General features: G+C 33.7%; 1 long non-coding RNA gene across 3 annotated transcripts in view; it reads left to right on the top strand.

Moving 5' to 3' along the window:
- The first annotated feature begins 239 nt into the window (after positions 1-239).
- LOC107515625 overlaps positions 240-23,413 on the top strand; it is a 108,001-nt gene continuing 84,827 nt past the window's right edge. For 2 of the 3 annotated variants that reach the window (XR_004955710.1, XR_004955708.1), the window contains exon 1: positions 240-272. This is a non-coding gene — a long non-coding RNA (uncharacterized LOC107515625). Of the gene's footprint in view, positions 273-19,698; positions 20,096-23,413 lie in introns of those variants that run through there. The other variant, XR_004955709.1, reaches the window with a different exon arrangement.

Here is a 23,413-nt window from a genome sequence, read left to right as displayed (position 1 = left end):
GATTGATAGCTGCCCAGACAGCAGCCAAGGAAGGTGGTAAACAAAGAGCTTTCTGCAATGTCTACTCCCAAGGACATTTTCTGCTGCTCCCATGAAGGTTATCTGCTCCTGTAACCAAGCATCACATCTTGCTCCCATCTGTCTGAGAAAGCTACTCCTCCAATGAGATAACCCCTCCCTCTGCTTGTATGCATAAAAAAACTCTGCTGGCTCTCGGTCAGCAGCTTTATTCTTGTCCCTTCGACCAGCCACTCCTGAAGGTTCCCTGCCTTGTGAGTAATAAATGGCATTTCTCACCCCTCTGCTCCTCCTGGTGGGTATTACAGAATATCCAAACCCAAGAACAAGTTCCAGGCCTGGGACTCCTGCGTTATACTGTGTGGTAGCAATATAATGTCCCTTTTCCTAGTATTAAGCCCTGTTTGTGTTGCTGGCTTAAGTAGTACCTGGGCATTGTATATCACTATTGAATTTAACTTGTATTTTATTTAAAATATTTTATCTTATCCAAAAGTGAGATTACTTTATAAGATTTCTTTTGGGGGGGGGCGGTTATAATAACAGTAGAAAGTAAATTTAGAAGCCCTGCATGTTTATACCCTAAAAAGCTTATTTAATATCATCTATTATTATAAAGTTTGAAAGGTTTTACTGATATTTAATAATAATATTTAAATTATTTTAACAAAAATATAAACAAGATTAACTGCGTATGTACAACAGACGTTGACTTTTTAAAAAAGATTTTGACAACTAGTAAAGTTTTAACATTTCTCAATTTACATAAGACAGTATTCACATGTATGTATCTTAGCATGTTCATGACCTTTGATATAGATCCAGAAAGAGGAGGGTTTTGCCGTGTTTAGGATCTCTCTCTTTCTCTCTCTCTCTCTCTCATTCTCTCTCTCTCTCTCTAGAGATTAGAAAGCCATCTTTTCCCTCAGGTCAGAAGTCTGCCAGGGAGTTCAAAAGCAGATGCCAGAGTGTACTGTAAAATTAGGAACAGACTAAAAATCTTTTAGTCTTTTATATTAAAAGACTAAAGATTTATACATTTATTATCTTTTGTAATACAGATCACAATTGAATGGTTTCAACAAAACCATTCCATCATACCCCCTTGATCTTTTTAGCTTGACTAAGGAATTTGAAAAAATGTAAGAATAAAGAGATTTAGGGGTGGAGGCGGGTGGTGCATGTGGGGGATTACAAAGGCCAGGTAGCAGCATATGTATAAGAATGTTAACATAAGAAACTCCAAACCTGTAGAGAATTTTTATAAGTTTATCTGAGCAAAACTGATGACATATGCAGAGAACAAGTTCTCTAACACTCCAGAGAATAACAGTTTTGCAGCTCTTTTATGCATTTAAAATTAAGTAAGACACATAAGAAAGATTATGTAGAGGTGGGGAAAAGCAAGGCAGGGATCGTATTACAGAGACTGTATTACAATGTTATATGCTTTCATGAGAGTGCTTACAGTTTATTTCAAAGGTATGTTAACGTAGATGCACAGAAACAATGAACAATAAGCTTGCTGAAGGCAAAGAAAAATCTTTTACTTAAAAGTTATATGCCTTGGGTGTGACTACCCACCATGACCTGTCCAATTAGAAATTTATGATCAGCTCACCCTGTGAGGTTACTTTTCACAGAACCTCTTTTTTGTTCCACAAATAGGACATGTAAATAGAAATGTGGAATCATAATTCCTTGGATAGTCTCATTTGTACAACTTTTATAAATCTGCTTTCCTACCTGACAAGTTTTGGATTATTTTTTCCAACTAATCACTGACCAAACCTCATATCATTTGAGAACCCTTACTGTGCTTAATTAGTGTTACAAATTATATTATCTTTTCCTACAATTTAACCATCTGGAAAAAAAAAGGAATAGCAATCTCTTGCAGAAAATACATTTTCTTTTGTCATTTGAGGCTTTTGCCATCTTGATTCTAATTTAATTCTTATTTATTATTTAGCTTTAAAAATTATATTCTAACTGGTGGATCTTTTTGGTGGTTTAATTAAAGAGTTCAGCATTGTTATCTAGTTATTGACCATTTATTTACCTTTGTTTATAAATTATGTTTTGCTCTTTGTTATTAAATTGGTTGTCTATTTTTTTTTACTGGAATTTGGAAGTTTTTTCTATATTTTGTATATGTCCTTTTGTTGGATAAATATCTTACAAATATGTTTCTCTTGTTTAGTTTCTTAACAGTCTTGTGATGACCAAAATAATTATGACTGACATTTTATGTATGTATATATTTATACATATTTATTTATACTTATATTTGCATTCATAGTTGTTATATATTAATATTCTGTACTGTAATCTCTTTTTTTGTATCAACATTCTTATTTTCAGAGCAAAACAAAAGCGAAACAAAGAAAAATACTCAAAATGTTAGTCTGTGTGCTTAGTGTAATAATTTCTATTGAATATTTGAATGAATTTTTATTACTCACATGGACCATCATTTAGATGAGCCAACATTTTCCATTTGAAATTGTTGACAAGATTCAATTTGGAACACTCTTTTTCTTGATGTTAATGACATTACTGTCTCCGGGTTATTTTGAACCACTTGCTTCCTCTTACCTAGATACTTTGCGGATCCTCGTTTCACCTGTAAATATTGATATGCTAAGGTGTTTGCCTAGTGGTCCCATTCTCTTCTCCACCTTTATTATTCGGTTAGTGATGTCCCAAGGTTTTAAATATCAGTTGGTATTCTTATAAAGCCCACATATTTATCTCCAGCCTGGACCACCCACCTCCCCCAAAAAAGCTGTGGATTTCCAATTGCCTTAATTATTTAATGTATAATAGGTATTTAAACTTACTAGATTAAAAAGAGAACACAACTTATTTGCACCACTGCCTCAGTTTTACCCATCTTGCTAAAAAGTTACACCAATAATCTAACTACTAGAGACAGAAAACCAGGAGTGTTCTCTAATGCTTTTGTTCCCTTCTCCTCTCATAAAACTTTTATCAGCAAATTCTACAAATTTAATGCCGCGGAAATTGTTAAATAGTTTAGCAATCACCCTGCTTTGGATTAAATTCTTACCCCATCAAATACACACACACACACACACACACACACACACACACACACACATTGGAGTCAGATGGGCCCCTAATCTAGTACAATCAGTGCCCTTATAAGAAAAGAGCCATAGGAAGAGACACATTGGGTAAAAGCCATGTGAAAATGGATGATTGGAATGATACATCATAAGCCAAGGAACAGCAGACATTGCTGGTAAACCGTCAGAATCAAGAAAGAGGCCAGAAAACATTTTCCTTTGTTTCAGAATGAACATGGCCCTGATGATATCTTGATTTTGGACTTCTAGGCTTCAGAACTGTTAGACGGTAAAATTCTACTGTTCTATGCCACTTGATGTGTATTACAATGCTATGGCAGCCTTAGGAAACTAATATACATCCACCACAAAGTTATATAGGATCTGGTTCCTGGTTTTCTCTATGATTTTTTTCCCTTGTCATTTTCTTTGTACTTCATTATGCTTCAACCACATTCACTTGTTTTCTGTTTTCTGAGCATTCTAAGATTGTTCCAGTCCAGAATCATTGTGCTGGCTGTTCCCTCTGTTTGGAATTCTTTCCTCAGATCTTTCCACAGCTATCTTTGCTTTTAATTTAAGTCTCAGCCAGGTCTCACTATCTCATGGTAGTTTTATCTATTCTTCTCTCTTAACTAAAAAAAAATATATATCTTCTCATATCACCCTCCTTTATTTTCATTACAGAATTCTCCTTGGAAAAAAAAATTTGGTTTACTGTCTATGTAATCTATAAGACTCCATGATAACAAGGACCTCCTTTTGTCACTGCTGTTTTCCTTGTGCCTAGAATGTTGCCTTACACGTAAAATATATTCATCAAATTGTTATGAAATAAATAAGTGCATACATCAAAGATATGCAAATTAAAACTGCAGCAAGAGGCCATATCACTTTATATTAACTATACATACATTTTTTTCTATATGCTCCATGCTCTGTCATCTGGGGCTTTGCTATCTGGGAGAGACTTCTCCTCCCCGGGCCAGCGTATTCCTAGAGATACAAATGACTCTTCTGCGATTGTGCCTTTCATATGTAAACCACCCAATTCAGAGCTCATACTACCAACCAACTGCTTTATCTGCCTCTTATATTACAGGATGCAATATTCCCTTGCTCTATCTATTCCAGAGCTAGATATCAGACAACTAGAGATAGCCCTACACCTTAGAGCCCTCTGAAATCATTTAAACTGGCCAATCCTAATACTGTTTGCCTGCCTTTCCTTACCTTTCCTGTGTAAACCACAATAAACCCCCTGCCCATGCTTTTCCATCACCACTTCTGCCTCCTGACCAACCCTGATGCTTTCCCAGGTGGTCCTATATAACATGACAAGCCCCCTCATTTTGAGAACTATGAGTAACAAACTATCTTTTTAATGGCAGTCATCTCTCGATCTGTTGTCTTCACCATACCTAAATATGAATAAACCTACATTTTAAAACATACACTACTAAGATGGTTAAAATAAAAAAGCCAGATAGTAATAAGAGTTGATGAGAACATAGAGAAATTAGAACATTCATACAAGGCTGGTAAAAATATAAAACAACCTGCTACTATATAAAACAGTTGTTAGTTCCTTCAAAAGTTAAACGTAAGTGTCCATTTGACCTAGCAATTTTACATCTAGGTCTATACCCAAGAGAAATGAAAGTATACATTTACATAAAAAGCTTATGCATGAATGAATGTTCATAGTAGCATTATTCATAATATCAAAAAAGTGAAAATGACCCAATGTCCATTGACTGATAAATGGATACACACAATCTGGTATATCTAGGCAATAAACAGAAGTGATGCTCAAATGGGAATGAAACTTGAAAATATTATGCTATGTAAAAGATGTCAGTCACAAAAGACTACATAGTATGTGGTTCTATTTATATTAAATGACCAGAATAAGCCAATCAAAGAGACATAGAGTGTAATAGTGGTTGCTCAGGGGTGGGGAGTTTGGGTGGATATGTACAGGGTTCCTCGATAGTGGGAATGGTTGCACAACTCTGTGAATATACTAAAAATCATTGAATTATACACTTTAAATAGATCAGTTGTATGTAAATTATATCTCAATAAATATGTTACAAAAGAACAGTATGTGATAATAAGCTAATAGCTCTGTAGGTCTTGTCATGCACTAGTCTGGACACTTTATGTGTAGTAACTCAGACAGTCTAGCCCTGAAGTCTAAGCTCTTAACTATCTTGTTACACTGCTTTTGTGTACATTATTCCCTTCTAGCTTACTGATTATATCAGACAAGAAAACAACACTGAGTACTGACGGGGGATCCAAGTTCAAGGAGAGAGACTTAGCTAAGCAACTACAAAAGAGTCACTACTAAACAGACTTGACAAAGAGAATTTAGGAAAAAAGCAAACAAATGAGCAAACAAACATCTTAATGTATACATTCAGAATACTTAATGAGAATACTGCATTATCTAAACAAGAGCAGGCTTTTATGTAAAATGATTGTTATAATAAGCATAAATAAAGATAACCAAAATTAAAACACAACAAGAAATATCCTCCAGAATACATTCAGTATATGAAGGGGGTAGGTGGTATAGAGCAGAGGATATAAATTAAAAGCATACCAAAGATACCTTTTATAAGGGCAGAAGTTATTTAATTTATCAATTTTATCATCAATGTAATAAAATATAAAAATTATAAGTAACTAGAAGAGAAAAAAGGCTGAATAGTACATATTAAAACCAATAATTATCAAAGTAAGAAAATAAATAAAAGCTGTCAAGACATAGTAATCAACTGAAATCAAAACAAAAAAAAAATAACAGAATTTGGATGAAAATTGAACACATACAACAGTTAAAAAAAATAAGGCTGAAATTTAATAAATACCTGCATGCTTATTGTAACAGCTGCATGAGAAGCAAAACAACACATAAAGTTCAAACTTAGGTGAAGACTTTCAGGCTAATCAAAACTTAATGTGAGAAAGAAAAGAAAGCTGATGTAAGAATATTTATTTACATAAAAAGTAACTTTCAAGATGAAAACCATTAAAAAGGACAAAGAAAAATTTTGTAATTATCTAAGTTAAAATATCTGAAAATGATATAATAGTCATGAACCTTTTTGCACTCAAGAACATAACAGTGAAGTATATAAAATAAAATCTGCTAGAACTATAAGGTGAAATTGAAAAAAATTATGCTCATTTGTAATAAGAAATTTTAAGGTAATTTCCCCCCAATTTTAATACCTTTAATAAATACTACATGAAATTACAAAGAAGTGAAAATCCTCAAAATCTAATATGCATGACATAACACATGATCTATGACAAACATAAACATTATTTTCAAATATAAAGACTGTAGCTTAAAATGTCAAATATTTCAAATACAATAAAACCCTGGCCTGTTGAAAATGTAGAAATGTCTCCGATTCTGGTATTAATCAATGTGACAAGAATTTAAATATTTAAAACAACAAAAGTACCAAGAAATATACAGCTGAAAATAAAACAAGTGTCTGTTAATTCAATCGCAAAAACAAAATTCAAATTAAAAATATGATATAAAAATTAACAAAGTAAAACAAACAAACAAAAAACACAAAACGTAGGAAATGAGATCAAAAGAACATATAAAACTACAGTTTCTAAACTCTACTACATATGCAATAATCTCAGTAGTTCTGATTTGATGACTTAGGGTATAAGAGATCATCCAACCAACCATGATGACTAATGAGATCCATGAGTGCATTTTAATAATCACTAGAAATAGAGGAGTCGATAATGAAAAGAAAGATTTACTACTTCGCCCTTCCTAAATCCTGGCACAGAGTAAACCTCATTCAACTGTTTCTGCTTTCAACTTTTTCTCGTAGCTCCTTTGTACAACCCCAGAAGATATTTTTACTTCTTGATTTAGCATCCTGGAAAATATCTACAGTTTCTCACATATTCCATGAATGAATGAGTAAATGAATTAATGATTGAGTAAACAAGTATGTATCCAGAATATAAACTCTGCATCAATCAGCCATTTCATGAGATCTCCCAGAAAAAAAGGTACAAATAGACATGTGGAGCTAACCTAGCCCTAAATTCCAATAGGAAGCCCGAGGAGATGGGGGCAGAACCCAGAAATCATGATAAAGAAGGAGGGCCATTAAGTTAAGATGTGGGCATTTCCCAAAACAAAATTTCAGTAATATTATAATAAAGATGAACTAATTTGAAAACAAAATTTTGGCCTTTGGATATGAGAATACAGAGGTCTCTGATAAGCTTCGTAAAAGCAAAAAATAAAATAAAATAATAAAAACTAAAGAAGGAATTGTAGTAAACTTATTATTTTATTGATAAATTGGAATATTAGGGACAATATGTCCAGCAGTTTAGGGAGGAAAGAGTGCAGTGAAGGAGGGACTGTTCTGAGGCTTCTAAGTTTCTGCAGTTAGTGTTTAATGCCATTTGCTGAACTGAACTGAATTCCAGTTTTTCACATTATTTTCTTTGAAGTATTAATTCACAAGTAATTTAATTCAAATAACGTTTATTGACAATTAATTATGTGAAAAACACTATTTCCAGCCATTATTAAAAGATGCTGTTTATATCTCATGCGACCTTGGAAATTTGGGTTAAAGAGGAAGTTTCATTCTCTTGCCGAAGGTGTTGAAATAACAGGAGTGCAATGACCAATTAAGCGTGTTATGAACCAAAGGCTCGTAGTATATAGCTGGCCTTTGGCAGACTCCTCATTCTTCATAAAGAGAAAAGGGAAGCTCTTGCTGAACAACTAGGAGAAAACTAAGTACCTGAAAATTCAGCAGTAATATTTAGCGTAGAAACTGGCTCTGGTACTTAGCTTTTCCCGTTGTCACGGAATCTCTCAGGAGAACAAGGAGGACTTTGTTTTCCTGCGAATGTTTTTAGCAGAACTCCATTCCCCATGGGGGTCCTTTCAAAGTGGAAACACTGTTCCTGGAAGGAATTATACAGCTTCTTTAAAAATGTATCTAAAATTGCTAATACAGATACATTTACAAAGAGTTGAGAATAAAAAGGTCACTCATAGCAGCATTAAATGCCTGACCTTTACTTTCTGTTCTAAATTATCCTGCGATTGTACGGCACTACAAAAAAGCATTCATTGTGAGCTTATTAGAATGCCTACAGATGGAGTCTTGCCCAGTGCTAAAGCAGCAGGTAGCTACACTTAATGTTTTTATCTACATTTTATTTAGCGTTACCACTAGGAAATGAAATACTAGAAAATGAAATTTGCTGAGAGATTATTTTATTCAGGCATGTGGTAACAGCACATATATAAATATCTTTCTCTGAAGAGAAAAATTATGGGCAGTGAGAAGACTTTTCAGCAAGCAATAGACTTGTCTGCCCTAGATGCTAATGTTAAATAGCCTATCATTGACTGAATGAACTCAGATTTTTAAATTATCTGCTCCTTAACGTTTTATTCTAAATATTTCTTTGCCTGTTCATTTAACCTGAAAATCTCCTTATCTTCCTGATTCTTGACATCTGATTTTTATGTCTCTTGAAATCCACAAAAACTTAAATTGGTTCACATTAGGTCAGAATGAAGCCCACTCTTCCAGAAATTTGTAATTAAAAATCAAACTCAAAAGATTAGGGATGTAAAACATCATCCTTCTCTACCTCAAACTTCTAATTCCTAGCTTCTCATATTAAATAATGATGACTGTATCCTCAAATATTTTAAAGAGTTTTTCTTTGATTCATATATACTTTTAACCTGTGTTACTTCTTAAAACTAACGATTTCCTCAAATTTACTCCCTGCTGTATATAAGTACAAGTAAAGAAAATCAAAGCTGACTTTAAAGATATGTCTGTTAGTTTTTGTTGTATATCTAAGAATCCCAAAACTCAATAGCTGAAAGCAATGAATGTAATGTGACTCATGATTCTGGGTTGCTCAGCTGGGTTAGATGAACTAAGGCAGCTTCACTAACATGTCTGAGTTCTCAGTTGACAGTGTAGGACACCTGGACACTGGGACTCAAAGAATGCCTACTATAGAACTTACTTGCTCATCATCTTCCAGGAGGCAAGCCCAGGCTTTTTCAGGTGGTGCTAGCGTGCCAATTTGCAATCACTTTTCAAGTTTCTGGTAGCATATTTGCTAATGCCCCACAGGGCAAAGAAAGTCACATGAATAAGCTCAGAGTCAGTGTGGAAGGCATGGATACAAGGAGATAATTAAAGGTAGCATTTTAAAAATATTCTATTGAAATAGGTGAGAAAATTGAGGTTTCAAAACCAGCTCCTTCTATGTGCATGCCCAAGAATATGAAAAAAGAAAAATGCCTATTGACAAAAGATTGGCAAACATTTTCTACAAAAGGCCAGACTCTCTCTTTTGAAATTACTAAACTCCACTATTATAACATTAAAGAAGTCAGGCAATATGTAAACAATTAGGTATGACTATGTTCCTATGAAACATTATTTACAAAAACAGGTGGCAGGCCAGATTTGGTCCGACATGTACTAGAGTTCACCACCTTGCCATTAGTACCTATTCCAGTAATAATTGCTGCTAAATAAATCAACATAAAACTTTCTGGTTTTAAACAATGTTTCACAGTTTGGGTGGGGGCAGAAATTGGGGCGGACTCTCGTGGGCATTCTAGCCCAGGATTTCGCTGTAATTGCAGTCGGGTGGTGGCTGGAACTTTTGTGGCTAGAGGCCGCTCTTTGGCACTAGTCAGGTAAGCTTCCTCACACCATGGTAGCATTGGTATTATTGAATAGTTTAACATGCCAGCTCAGGGATCCACCTAGCAAATGGTAATCCAAAGTGCATTTCATTACCTAGTCTCAAGTCACATAGTAACACTTTCATTTGATCCCATTGGAAACAAAGGCCACACACAATGAAGGGAATGAAAAATAGACCACTCATCCTGATGGGGAAGCAGAGAGTCTCTAGAAAAGTAGATAGGATGGGAGAAATTGATCAAAAGCGAGCATATGACAAATAGAGCTAATATGGAAACGTGCAGGGCTGGCAGGAGACAGAGAGTACATATTTTGCATTCGGAAACAACCAAGCTTAAAGTCTGCCCTGACGCTCATCATTCATTTATTCTTCATCCAAAACAAATGAAGTACCAGGTTTAAAAATGTACTTTTCTATATTACTTAATCATTTTGATTTTGATTTCTCCCAGTAAAGTGATTCTATGTCTATATCTCACTGAGTTTTCCTAAGTGTTAAAAGTTAGAGAAGGTAATATGATTCACACACTACCTAACACATATAAAGCCTTGAGTAAATGGCAGCAGTAATTCAGTTAACTATTCTTATTGAAATCATCATATGCCAAAACATTATGTCTATTAGATCTAAGCTATTTGAGTTTGGTTTACTAGCAAAATACAGGGATGATGATATGCTACCGTGGAATTGTAGGAGAGTCAGACTGATGTGGGTTCAAACCCTGGTCTGCCTTAAAGGGCATTAACAGATGCTAAGGCCTGGCACAATGGAGTCACTTAAAAAATGTATTTCTCCTTTCTACAGTGGAAATATCCCTTTCCAAAATGAGCCACTAATAGCTAAGAAACATCAAATCATTCTTTTTCACATCTCTGAATCACTGCCTTTTACAAAGGGTAAAAGTTTCTCAGTTTCTAATATTATTCCATTTAAAGCTTGTAAAATATGTTTAAATATAAATAGCACTCTAAATGCTAAATAATTAGAACACTAGCAATATTTTATAGTTCTGAACAACATTTACATTAAACAGAAGGAGGGCTAATGTTTACAAGAGTTGAGAATATGTGAAGTATATCACTGCCAGAAAAGGTGGTGTGTTTGATGTTAGTAGGGTTTTTAATTCTATAAAATCTGCCTTGTTATATAGTTTAGGTTTTCCATAACTCTTATTTTGTTGCCATTGAGAGAGATGTTGTAAAGTCTGTTCTACTTAACTTTGATTTCTAATTATTTTCTAGAAATTTTTGCTTTATAAAACCTGTTGCTACGTTAATTGGATTCATAAATATGAATAACTGATATTTCTTTATAGTACATGTTAGCCATAAGCATTATGAAATGCCCTTCTCTCAGATCTTAATTCTACCATGACAGATATCAATACTATTTCTCCTGTATTTTGTTTGTGTGTGTGCTTACCTGTTACATCTTTCTGTTTTTTTTTAACCCTATGAATTTTTATTTTTTTCTCCCCACTTTGTATTGTTGAATTTTGTTTCGTTACTTAAACTAACATCTATTTATTTTGTTATAAGTGAGTTGAAACCATTTGCAATATTCTAGCTTTCTTTTTTCAAATTGTTTTATGGGATGTGGGGTGTGTGTGTATGTGTGGTTTGTGTGTGTGTTTTTTTATTTTTATAGTTTATATAGTTTTTACTATACTATCTGTGTATGTTTATTTTTGTTCAATTCTTGATATTCAAAAACCTTTTGATTTAGTTTATGCTCTTGACCATGGTTCTCTCTTTTATGGAGAAAGGTTCTGTATTTTATGGATCCCCTGCTATGAAGAAGTTTGAAATCAGCTAATAACATTTATTTTTCATTTCTCTCTACCAATATCTAATTTAAAGTAATATCCTATTCCCAGTTAATTCTTATAAAAGGCATCTGGTATGTATTTATCTTTTCATTCATTTTTCTCATGACATTTCCTCCTATCTTTACATCAACTTATAACCATTAAGAGTCTTGAATTCGTTGTAATTGCAGTTTAATCTCATTTCTATAGAATAATATACATTTAAGGCATGGTGAAAGTCCTATTGCCGATATCATATTTGTTAGCTCTAATTTGCACTTTGGTAAATTCTTCAGGAGTTTCAACAAACAAATTTTCTAAGGTTTGCAAGTTCAAGTGATTTTTCTGTGCCCTTCACACATAAAGATCAGTTTACCACATATACACATTGGCTCACATTTTTAGTTCTTGAATATTTTACATTACATTACTGCATTGTCTTAAGGCACAAAGCATCGCTGTTGAAAAATCTAATAATCGCTTTTTTTTTCTTCATGCTCTATATTGTACAAAAATATATCTTGGGTTTGAATCATCTGGGTTGAATTTGTAAGATTTGAAATGTACCCTTTAATGTGTATTTATAAAATTACATGTAATCACCAGAAAATTTTCTTATATTATTGAAACATATTTACTTATTTTCTCGATTTATTACATCATCTCTTTTTTAACTTTTTTTTTTATTTTATAAAGCATCTTTCTTTGCTTTTTCTATTTGTTTTCATTTATTTATTATTTTTTTAGCCAAGGCGACCTTTGGTTGACCTCACAGATTGCAAGCACCTTGTTGGCTTACAAACTCTTATTTTTTATTTTTTACACCTGCAGCACCTGGTCTTCCTAGGTGGTCTCCCATCCAAGTACTAACAGGCTTGATCTTGCTTAGCTTCTGAGATCATACAGGATCGGGCTTGTTCAGGGTGGCATGGCCATTGACAACTTTTTCTATTTCTTTTAAGAAATTTTCTAAGTTCATGTGATACCTGAATTTAGTCCTTTCTGAACTGAAATTAATAATTATTTTTTGACATTTCTAATTTCTTTTCAAATATTCATTTTTTTCAGTTTTTAAAAAATTTCTTTGAATTCTAATTTATTTTGTTCTTTAGCTTCTATAATTTTCTTCATTTTATTTATCTTGTTTTAAAATATTAAAGTTTTCAATTGTCTTTTGGAGTTATTTTTATTATCTGTAATAGAATTATTCTGCTTTTTTTTTTCTTATAACTTTGAATGGAATTTGAAAGAATATTGTTCAGTATTCATTTTTAAGTAAAAGAAAAATTTTCTGCACAATTAAGAACAAGTAGAGCAAGAGAAAATTTCCAGTTTAACATCTCTAAGTCTCACTGTTCTGTTGTTTTCACGAAGTAATAAAAATATGTTCTGGCTTCTCCTTCCTGTCCTCTACTTTCACCTCCCTCTCCTTTGTATCTGTTGTCTTCCTTGAGCTCAGTTTGTATTGGGCAGGATTTTAAGCTCTCTGAACTGACACAAATCTCATGGACTTTCCTCCATTCCTTACCACACAATTTCTAATTTCAAGAGTGTCATGTGGCTGTTTGTATGTAATCTGTTCTCATCTACTCATGTTTTGGTTTATGAGGATACATTTTCACATTTTTTTCTTTCCTTTTCTTTTTTAAATAATGTTTTCTGTAGATTTTAGTTCTGATTTTCTGGTTTCCATATTAATGTAGGAAAGATAAAAGTCAGGAAGATTCCAAAACTACTCTGCTATCTTTATCTTAGAATTCTTTTATTTCTCTCTTTAGCGTAAAATGCTTTTCAAGAAACCTCTGACTCTCTTCTTGAAGTTAAGGTTGAAAATAAAATTACAGGTCTGATTCTACATGAAAACTAGCAAGTAGATGATGTTGTAATTTTTTCCCCCTTTTCTATTTAAAGTTTACCCTTAAAGCTAAAGCTGCAGTCAGGCCTTTCAAACTTCCTTAAACCAAATTGTTCGTGAGAATGGCTGGTGGAAACAAAGAAATCCAAATTCTGTTAGAAAGACTGAAAGGGACATGAATATTAAGTGAAGTAAACTATATCGTTTTGTCAGGGAATCCTTGGATGATTCTGTGTATGGCTCTTTGCTATGTGACAGTATTTCTTCATGTCACTAGGAGAGCAAGATTTAAGTTGTTCCTTTTCCTTAAAGCAATTTAAACAACTTACAATAAGAGGTATGAGTATTTCTTCAATTTCTACTTTTTGCTTTTTGTAGTGAGAATTTTCCCATGATTGATACTTTGTAGCATCTCACTATCTGTCTCTCGGTGCTAGAAATAAGAAAGAAAAAAAATTGTAATTACCAGTGACCACTGTCAAGCATCTCTAGAGAAGCATCAATCAGACCATGTTCATGGAGTTGCATATATCACTTTTGGTCATCATTTCTGTGAGCCCTGACCAGAAGTCTGAAAAACATGTGTGCGTAATAGATGATTATATTTTAATGTTATCTTGAGATGATAATAAAGAAATGCTATCAGAAAATGATCACTTACATTACAGAAAATTGATTAATTGATCTGTGTACTGGAAAGGGGAAGGAATTTCTTTAACTTTTGGCCAAAATTTCCCCTAAAATAAATATCTATATAAAAGACAAGTAATCAGAAAAATACTTATGAACTCCAATATATATACAATAGTTGTAAATTTAAAAAAGACTCAGTCTATAAAGTCACCAATACAGTATTACTTAAATGATAATATACATAGTATTTATAGTTGGGTACATTTACATATATATATATATATATATATATATATATATACACACACACACACTCACATAATAGCTAACTAGCTTGCTAGCTGGTTAGAGAGTAAATGAAATGAATAATAAATAAATGGGAAGTATCTATTTTCTGATTTAGAATATAATTTATGCTATCTATATGAGTTATAAAATCAAGTTTAAATGGAAATTTATTTCTTTTCTCTTCTACCATTTCTTCTCTCTCATTTTTTTTATACTTCAGAAATTTTGGAAGGATTTATATGAATGTATGTAACTGGGTTGTGAGATTATGTTTTTCTTTAATTAATTTAATTTTAAATTAATGAATATATTATGTGTATAATATTGTTTTACTCAACAATCTATGGAGATATACATTTTTTAATTTTTAACCAAATCTTTCTGATCTGTCCTTTGCTTATACATAAATTTCCTTATACACAGTCCCTTAAAGTGGCCTTCGATTAGTTTGGAAGCACCAAGGTGTGTATTACAAATATCCCTTAAACAAAGCTTACTTTCTGCCATCATTCCTCTTTGGCTGGATTCTGGTGAATATTGCTATATTTTCTAGTTACATTCTTCTGGACATAAATGGGTAAATCATATTTGCAAAGCAACACATCTCCAATAGGGTACACATAGGCATACAAATATCTTTTTGAATTAGTGTTTTGGGTTTCTCTGAATAAATACCCAGAAGTAAAATTGCTGGGTCATACAGTAGTTCATTTTTAAGTTTTTAGGAACATCCAGACTGTTTTCCATAGTGGCTGACCTAATTTATAATCCCATTAACAGTGCACAAAGGTTCCCTTTTCTCCACCTCCTTGTCAACACTGGTTTTTTTGATTTATTGATGATAACCATTCTGACAAGTGTGAGGTGATATCTCATCGTGGTTTTAATTTGTATTTCCAATGATTAGTGACCTTGAGCATCTTTTCTTATGTCAATTGGTCACCTACATGTTCTCTTTGGAGAAATGTCTATTCAGGTCCTTTGCCTATTCAAGTCCTGTGTAATTGGATTGTTTAGTTTGTTTGTGTCGAGTTATAAATTTTGGGTAGTAACCTCTCATCAGATGTATCATTGGCAAATGTTTTCTCCCATTCAGTAAGTTGTCTTTTTATTTTATTGATGATTTCCTGTGCAAAAACTTTTTTAAAGTAGTCCCATTTGTTTATTTTTTCTTTAGTTTCCCTTGCCCAAGGAGTTATATCATAAAAAAAGAAAAAAGAAAAAAGAAAAAGAAAAAGAAAATGTTACTAAGAGCAATATCAAAGAGTTTACTATGTTTTCTTTTAGGAGTTATATGGTTTCAGGTCTTACAAATAAGTCTTTAATCCAGTTTGAGCTTATTCTCGTATATGATGTAAGAAGGTGGGCCAGTTTCATTTTTTTTTTGCATGTATTTATCCAGTTTTCCCAATGCCATTTATTGAATGCCTGTCTTTACCCCATTGTATATTCTTGCCTCCATTTTCATAGATAAATATAGGTATGGATTTATTTCTGGGCTCTGTATTCTGTTTCATTGATCTATGTGTCTGCTTTTATGCCAGTATCATGCTGTTTTGCTTACTATAGGCTTGTAGTATAGTTTGATGTTAGGTAGCATGATACCTCCAACTTTGTTCTTAAGATGGCCGTGGCTATTTGGAGTCTTTTATAGCTCCATATACATTTTAGGATTATTTATTCTAGTTCTGTGAAAAATTCCATTGGTATTTTGATAGGAATGTCACTGAATCTATAGATTGCTTTAAATAATATGGATATTTTAACAATGTCAATTGTTCCTACCAGTAAGCGTGCTATATGCTTCCATTTATTTGTATCTTCAATTTCTTTTCTTCAATAACATAATTTTCTGAGTACAGGTCTATTGGTGTTCACTATTGGAGTATAAAAATGAAACCAATTTCTGGATATTAATTTTGTATACTGCCACACTATTGAATTCATTTATTGTTCTAACAGTTTCTTGGTGGAATCTTTAGGTTCTCTATACAGAGTATCATGTCATCTGAAAATAGTGAGTTTTATTTCTTCCTTTTCAATTTGGATGCCTTTTATTATTATTATTATTTTGTCTGTTTACTGTGACTAGAACTTCCAATACTGTGATGAATAAGAGTGGTAAAATTTGACATCCTTGTCTTGTTCTTGATCTTAAGGAAAATGCTTTTAGCTCTTCCCCATTGAGTATGATGTTAGTTGTGAGCTTGTCATACATGGCCTTCAATATGTTGAGGTATGTTCTCTCTATTCTCACTTTGCTTAGAGATTTTATTATAAAGGGTAGATTTTGTCAAATATTTTTTCTGCATCTATAGTATGATCATATGATTTTTATTCTTCATTTAGTTTATAATGGTGTATCAGATTGATCGATTTACAAATATTAAACCAATCTTGCATCCCAGGAATAAATCAAACTTCATTCTGGTGTATGACCTTTTTATTGTATTGCCGAATTCAGTTTACTAAATGTTGAGAATTTTTGCGTCTATGTTCATTGGGGATATCAGCTCATAATTTTTTTTTTTTTTTGTAATGTCTTTGCTTTTTGAAACAGGCTAATGATGGCCTCATAAAATGAGCTTGGTTAGCTTTCTCCCCTCTTGAATTTTTTTGCGATAGTTTGAGAAGAATAGGTGTTAATTTTTCTTTGAGTGTTTGGTAAAATTCACCTGTGAAGCCATCTAATCCAGGACTTTTATTTGTTGTGAGCTTTTTGATTACCAATTTGATTTTGTTAGTAGCAATTGGTTGGTTCAGACTTTCTGTTTCTTTTTAATTCAGTCTTGGAAGATTATGTTTCCAAGAATGCATTCATTACTTTCAAATTGACCAATTTGTTGGCATATAATTCCTCATAGTAGTTTATCACAATCCTTTGTATTTCTGGGGTGTCAGATGTTACTTCTCTCTTATTTCTAATATTATTTATTTTAGTCCTTTTTCTTGAGGAGTCTAGTTAAAGTTTATCAATTTTGTTTACTTCTTCAAGAACCAGCTCTTGGTTTTATCAATTTTTTAATTAATTTTTAAAACTCTATTTCATTTATTTCCTCTCTGATTTTTATTATTCCTTTCCTTCTTATTACTTCAGGCTTTGTTTGTTGTTTTTTTATAGTTCCTTTAGGTGTAACGTTAGATTGCTAATTTGAGTTTTTTTTTTTCCTTAAGATAGGATTATATTGCTATAAATTATCCCTTCAGTACTGCTTTTGCTATGTCCACAGATTTTGGTTCACTGTGATTTCATTTTCACTTGTCTCAAGGTATCTTTAGATTTATTACTTGATCTTGTTGTCAATCCACTCATTGTTTAGTAGCATACTATTTAGCCTCCATGTATTTGTTTATTTTTCAATTTTATTCTTGTAGCTGATTTCTAGTTTCTTACCATTGTGGCTGGATAAGATACTTGATATAATTTCAATCTTTTAAATTTTTTAAGACTTGTCTTAACTTAAGTCTATCTTGGAATATATTTCATGTGCACTTAAGAAGAATGTATATTCTGCTGCATTAAGGAGAAAAATGCTCTAAAAATGTTAATTAAGTTCATCTGAACTAGTTTATCAATTAAGGCTGCTGTTTTCTTTTGATTTTCCATCTAGAAGATCTGTCCATTGGTGTCAATGGGGTGTAAAAGTCTCCTACTATAATTGTATTACTTTCAATCTCTCCTTTTTTGTAAGTCAATGTTTGCTTTATATATTTATGTGTTCCTATGTTGGGTGCATAAATGTTTACTAGAATTATATTCTCTTGTTAAATTCATCATGTAATATCCTTCTTTGTCTCTTATTATAGACTTTGTTTTAAAGTTTACTTTGTTTAAGTATTGTTACTCTTTTTTTTTTCATTTGCATAAAATACCTTTTCCTATCCTTTACTTCTAGTGTATGTGTTTTTCGATATAAAATAGGTCTCTTTACACAGCATGTGTATGGTTCTAGTTTTCTTATCCATTCGACTACCCTATCTATGTCTTTTGACTGAAGCCTTTTATCAATTTACATTTAAAATGATTATTGATAGGTACATAATTATTGCCATTTTATTAATCATATTTATGTTCTTTTTTCTTCCTGTTCTTAAAGAAGTCCCTTCAACATTTCTTGTAATAAAGGCTTGGTGGCGGTGAATTCCTTCATTTTTCTTTTCTGGAAAGTTCTTCATCTCATCTTCAATTTTAATTGATAGCTTTGCTTGGTTGTAGGATCTTGTTTTTCATTACTTTGAATATGTCACACCAATCCTTTCTGGCCTGGAAAGTTTCTGTTGAGAAATCAGCTTACATTCTTATAGAAGCTCCCTTGTAAGTAACTAGCTCCCTTTCTCTTGCTGCTTTTAGAATTCTGACTTTGTCTTTAAGCTTTGTCATTTTAATTAGAGTGTGTCTTGGTGTAGGCCTCTTTGAGTTCACCTTGTTTGGGACTCTGTAATTCCTGGACTGTATGTCTATTTCTTTTTCTATGTTAAGAATTTTTTTAGTTATTATTTTCTCAAATACATTCTCAATCCTTTGCTTTCTTTCTTCTCCTCCTGGTACTCCTATATGTGAATATTATTATCTTAATGTTGTCCCATACATCTCTCAGGCCAGAGGTCTCCAACCACCAGGCTGCAGAATGGTACTAGTCTGTGGCCTAATGGGAACCAGGCCGCAAAGCAGGAAGTGAGTGGCAGGCAAGCAAGCAAAGCTTCATTTGTATTTGCAGCCACTCCCCAGCACTAGCATCACTGCCTTAGGTCCACCTCAGATCATCAGGCATTAGATTCTCATACGAGAACTGGTCTCTGGTACCAAAAAGGTACCGCTGCCTTAGAATAGTCTCATTTTTTTTTTATTATTTTGTTTTTGTTTTTGTTTTTCTGATTGGGTATTTATTGTTACCATGTCTTCCAAATCACTGATTCTGTCCTCTGCTTTAGCCAGTCTACTACTGTTTCCTTCTAGTGTATTCCCCATTTCAGTTACTGTATTCCTCATTTCTGACTGCTTCATCTTTATGGTTTCTATGCTGCCCTTTTATATACTTACTAACTCTTTGTTGACATTCTCACTGAGCTCATCCATTCTTCTCCCAAGTTCATTGAGAGTTCTTATAACCAGTGTTTTGAATTCTGTATCAAGTAAATTACTTGCCTCCATTTCATTTAGTTCTTTTTCTGGAGTTTTCTTTCTTTCTTTCTTTCTTTCTTTCTTTCTTTCTTTCTTTCTTTCTTTCTTTCTTTCTTTCTTTCTTAATTCGAAACATGTTTCTTTGTTTTCTCATTTTTGCTGCCTCATTGTGTTTTTTTCTATGTACTAAGTATTTCTACTATGTCTTTCAGTCTTAACCAGGCAGCCTTCTGTAATAGGTGTACTGTGTGTCCCCGTGGTGTAGTCTCCTTGATCAGTTATGCCAGGTGCTCCAAGAGTGACCCTGTTATGTTCTTCTGTTGTAGTCAACCCTTCATTGTTGTTGTCACTTCGGTGAGTGGGATTGACTCTCTGGCTGACTGGCTGTGAAGATTGGACACACCTACAATGTATGAACTTCTGTGTGGTGGCTGACCTCATGAAGTGGGGTTCACCCCAATGGGTTTGTGCACCTGTTGAAACCACTCCATGAGTGTGCCACTTAAGGGGCTGATCAGGTAATACTTTGTTGAAGTCTAACCTTGATTGCGTCCGTTCTAAAGCCCCTTTGGTGGAATTCCTATGCAAGCCAATACCTGTGACTAGCCCAAGACTACCTGTTAGGAGCTACAAAGCTATTCGTGCTTGGTTGTTGCCTGAGTTGGACCTTGAGGTATGTGGGAGAGACCACCTGGCAAATTGAGGCCAACTGCTGCTGGTCCTGGGGCAACTCAGAAAAAGGCCTGAGGCTGCCTGTCTGCTACTCCTTAAAACTCAGCAGTTAAATGAGCCTCGAGGCCTAGTCACCAGCCACTAAAAAGTGTCTCCTGAGGTGTGCAAGTGGAGGCCTGTTGATTGGTGCCAAAGGAAGCTCCTGCTGAGAATGAGGGGTAGAGCTGGTTACCTAGTAATCACCCAAAATTACCACCAGACAATTTGTGAGTTAGGTTGGTGAGTGTCAGGGAGTCACTGGGGTGGAGCAAGTAGATCTTACCAAATCAATGCAGATTCAGTTTGGGCTGTGTGGGGGGAGGGTTCAACATAGGAGAGATAGCGTTTACCTGCAGGTTGTATTGGAAGAAGTCTCAGCAAAGGGACAATGGCAGCTGTCTCTTTAGCCCTCATCTTGAATCCACACAATTCAGTCTTTCCCCGTATGTCTCTGGCACCTCCCAAGCTGCTATTCCTCTGCCAGATCCCAGGGTAAGTGCCTAGGAGTGAGTGAGTCTGTGCATGGCCCTTTTAAGGGTATGTCTGAATTTCCACCTGCCTTGCAGTTCACTCTGAGAGCCAGCATCTCCAATTATTTTCCTATCCAGATTTTATGGGGATCCCTCTTCCTAGCACTGGAACCCTAGGCTGGGTTGCCCCAGTGTGGGGCTGGGGTCCCATGCTCCTTAGTAGGAGCCTCTGCAGCTTAGATATTCCTCTTGATGCTCAACCACCACATATGAGTGTCAGTCCAGCCCATTTCACATGTCTGCCCCTCCTACCAGTCTCAATGTGACCTCCTCTTTATTTCTCCAGTTATATGAGTTCTGTTCAGCTAGTTTTTAGATTGTTCTCCAGGTTGATTGTTTCATAATTTAGTTGCAATTTTAATGTTGTCATGGGAAGAGGTATGAACAGTATTTACCTACCCCACCATCTTGATCTAAACTGGCAAAGTGGCTTTTTAAATTTTTACTTTGTGTCCCATCACCCTGCATAAGACTCAGGCACGAGTATAGTCAGGATGGGTTGAGAAACACATCAAGTAATAGAAGACATACTCTCCTCAAAATCTTTACTCCCCTTTGACCACTAAGTCTTTTTATATGTTACACTCCATCTTTCTTAAAGTGGAACCACCTTGCAGGATACTTCTCAGTAAATGGACTTTTGGTAGGCCAACACTCTACTTTCTTTCCATGACTTCTCAATTCCTTCAGAATCACTCTAAAAGCATCTGTAAATAGTTATATGGAACTACATTCATTTTAGGGCTATCATAATAAATAGGGCTGGTTTTAGTTACTTGGCCTAAAATCCAAAGCAACTTTTGAAGTTTATTTTGATTAACTAATATCATTTGTTCTTTTAAAAATTTCAACTGCTCACCATTCTTCAACTTTATTTTGAAATACTGCATTTTGATACAATTCGATTGTAATATGACAACTTCAATACCTTACTCAATGATTCCTAATTACTTCTTTATAACATTTCTGTAAAAAATAATTTCAGAATGGGTAAACAGATAACCACTTCAAAAATCTAAATAAATGTTAACTAAAATAATAGGAATTTTATATTGATAATATGAGTGGCTATAACATTATTATACAGTCTTTTAATCACACACAAACTCAATAATTTAATTTATGTATACAAAAATTTGCATTGCGCAACCTTCTATTTGCCAGGCATTAGTTGTCGAACATGAGACACATCAGTAAATAAAAATAAATTAATAAATAAATCATACATTATTTTCTTGTGGGTCTATGAAAGAAAAAACCATGTAGAGCAGAGTAAGGGAGATTGTAAATGTTCAATGATAGTAAGGAGGTAGGTTGTAATATTGAATAAGGTAGTTGAGGTTGGGCTATATTAAAAAATCATATCTAAACAGACACTTGCAGGTGGGGATGTCAGCTTTGTAGTTCTGAAAAAAAGGCATTGCAGGCAGAGAAACAGTTAAGACAAACACTCTAAGATAGGAGAATCCCTAGCATGTACGATGAACAACAAGGAGAACAGTTTGGCAAGAAAAGAATGAACCAAGGCACGGGTGATAGAAGTGAAGTTACAGAAAAGGTGAAAAACACAACTGGGAGCAGGTGAAAAGTTGAGTCTTGAGAAGATTTAAACAGAAATGACATTATTCAATTTCCATTTTAAAAGGCAGTTTGCTTGAGATTGACTCTAAAGGGAAGGATAACAGTAGAGGCACAAACTAGCTGGCTGTTGCAATGATTCAGATAGGAGATAGTTGTATGGAGGCTGAGAAATGCAGAAAAGACTGTCATTCTTAACTGCTACTCTCACCTTACCTCTAATATTTAATACTTGATTTGACCATGTTCATATACGTCAGGTCCATAATCTTTTTTTATTTTCATTTTGCCTGCTACTTTCTTGGTTAACCTTCTCATTATTCTTTTTATAGATTTACCATAATTTACTTAATGAATCCTTATTTCAGTTATTTCTAATATTTTACCTATATGAAAATGTCAAAGTGAGCATTTTCACATATGTATTTACAAACAAGTGGTAGCATTTCCGTAGAACACATCTGTAAAAAGATGTCGTGTCAAAATATAAGTAAATTGATGTCCTGGTTGTATGTTTGTTTTATTTGCTTTTTAGTTTTGCTTTTCTTAAAGCAACAAATATTTATTATCTTACAGTTTCTGTAGGACAGGAATTTTGGAATGTGTCTAGTTCAGAAACTGACACAAAGTTGCAGTAATGATGTTGGCCAGAGATGTAGTCATGAGATAGCTTGACTAAGACTGGAAATTCTACCTTCAATATCATTTGCTCATACGGCTGTTGGTAAAAGAATACAGTTCATCCCACATGGGCTATATGAACTGCATCTGGGTTATCAACTGGATTTTTCAGTGTAAGTGACCCAAGAAAGCAAGAAAAAAGCCACAATGTCATATATGACATATGTAGTCACCATTTTGGTTCTTTCTATTTTTTTCTATAGATCCAGGTTTCAGTCTGGTTTCATTTTCCATCTGCTTAAAAGATGTTCTGTAACTTTTTTTTTTTTCTTGTAGTTAGGGACTGATAATAATGAATTCTTTCGGCTTTTGTGTCAGTGAAAATCATTATTCTCT

The sequence above is a fragment of the Rousettus aegyptiacus genome, unplaced genomic scaffold (genome assembly GCF_014176215.1).
Source record: "Rousettus aegyptiacus isolate mRouAeg1 unplaced genomic scaffold, mRouAeg1.p scaffold_m13_p_2, whole genome shotgun sequence".
NCBI classification, from domain to species: Eukaryota; Metazoa; Chordata; class Mammalia; order Chiroptera; family Pteropodidae; genus Rousettus; species Rousettus aegyptiacus.
Note: the sequence above shows the minus strand (reverse complement) of the source record. Positions and strands in the feature narration are given on the sequence as shown.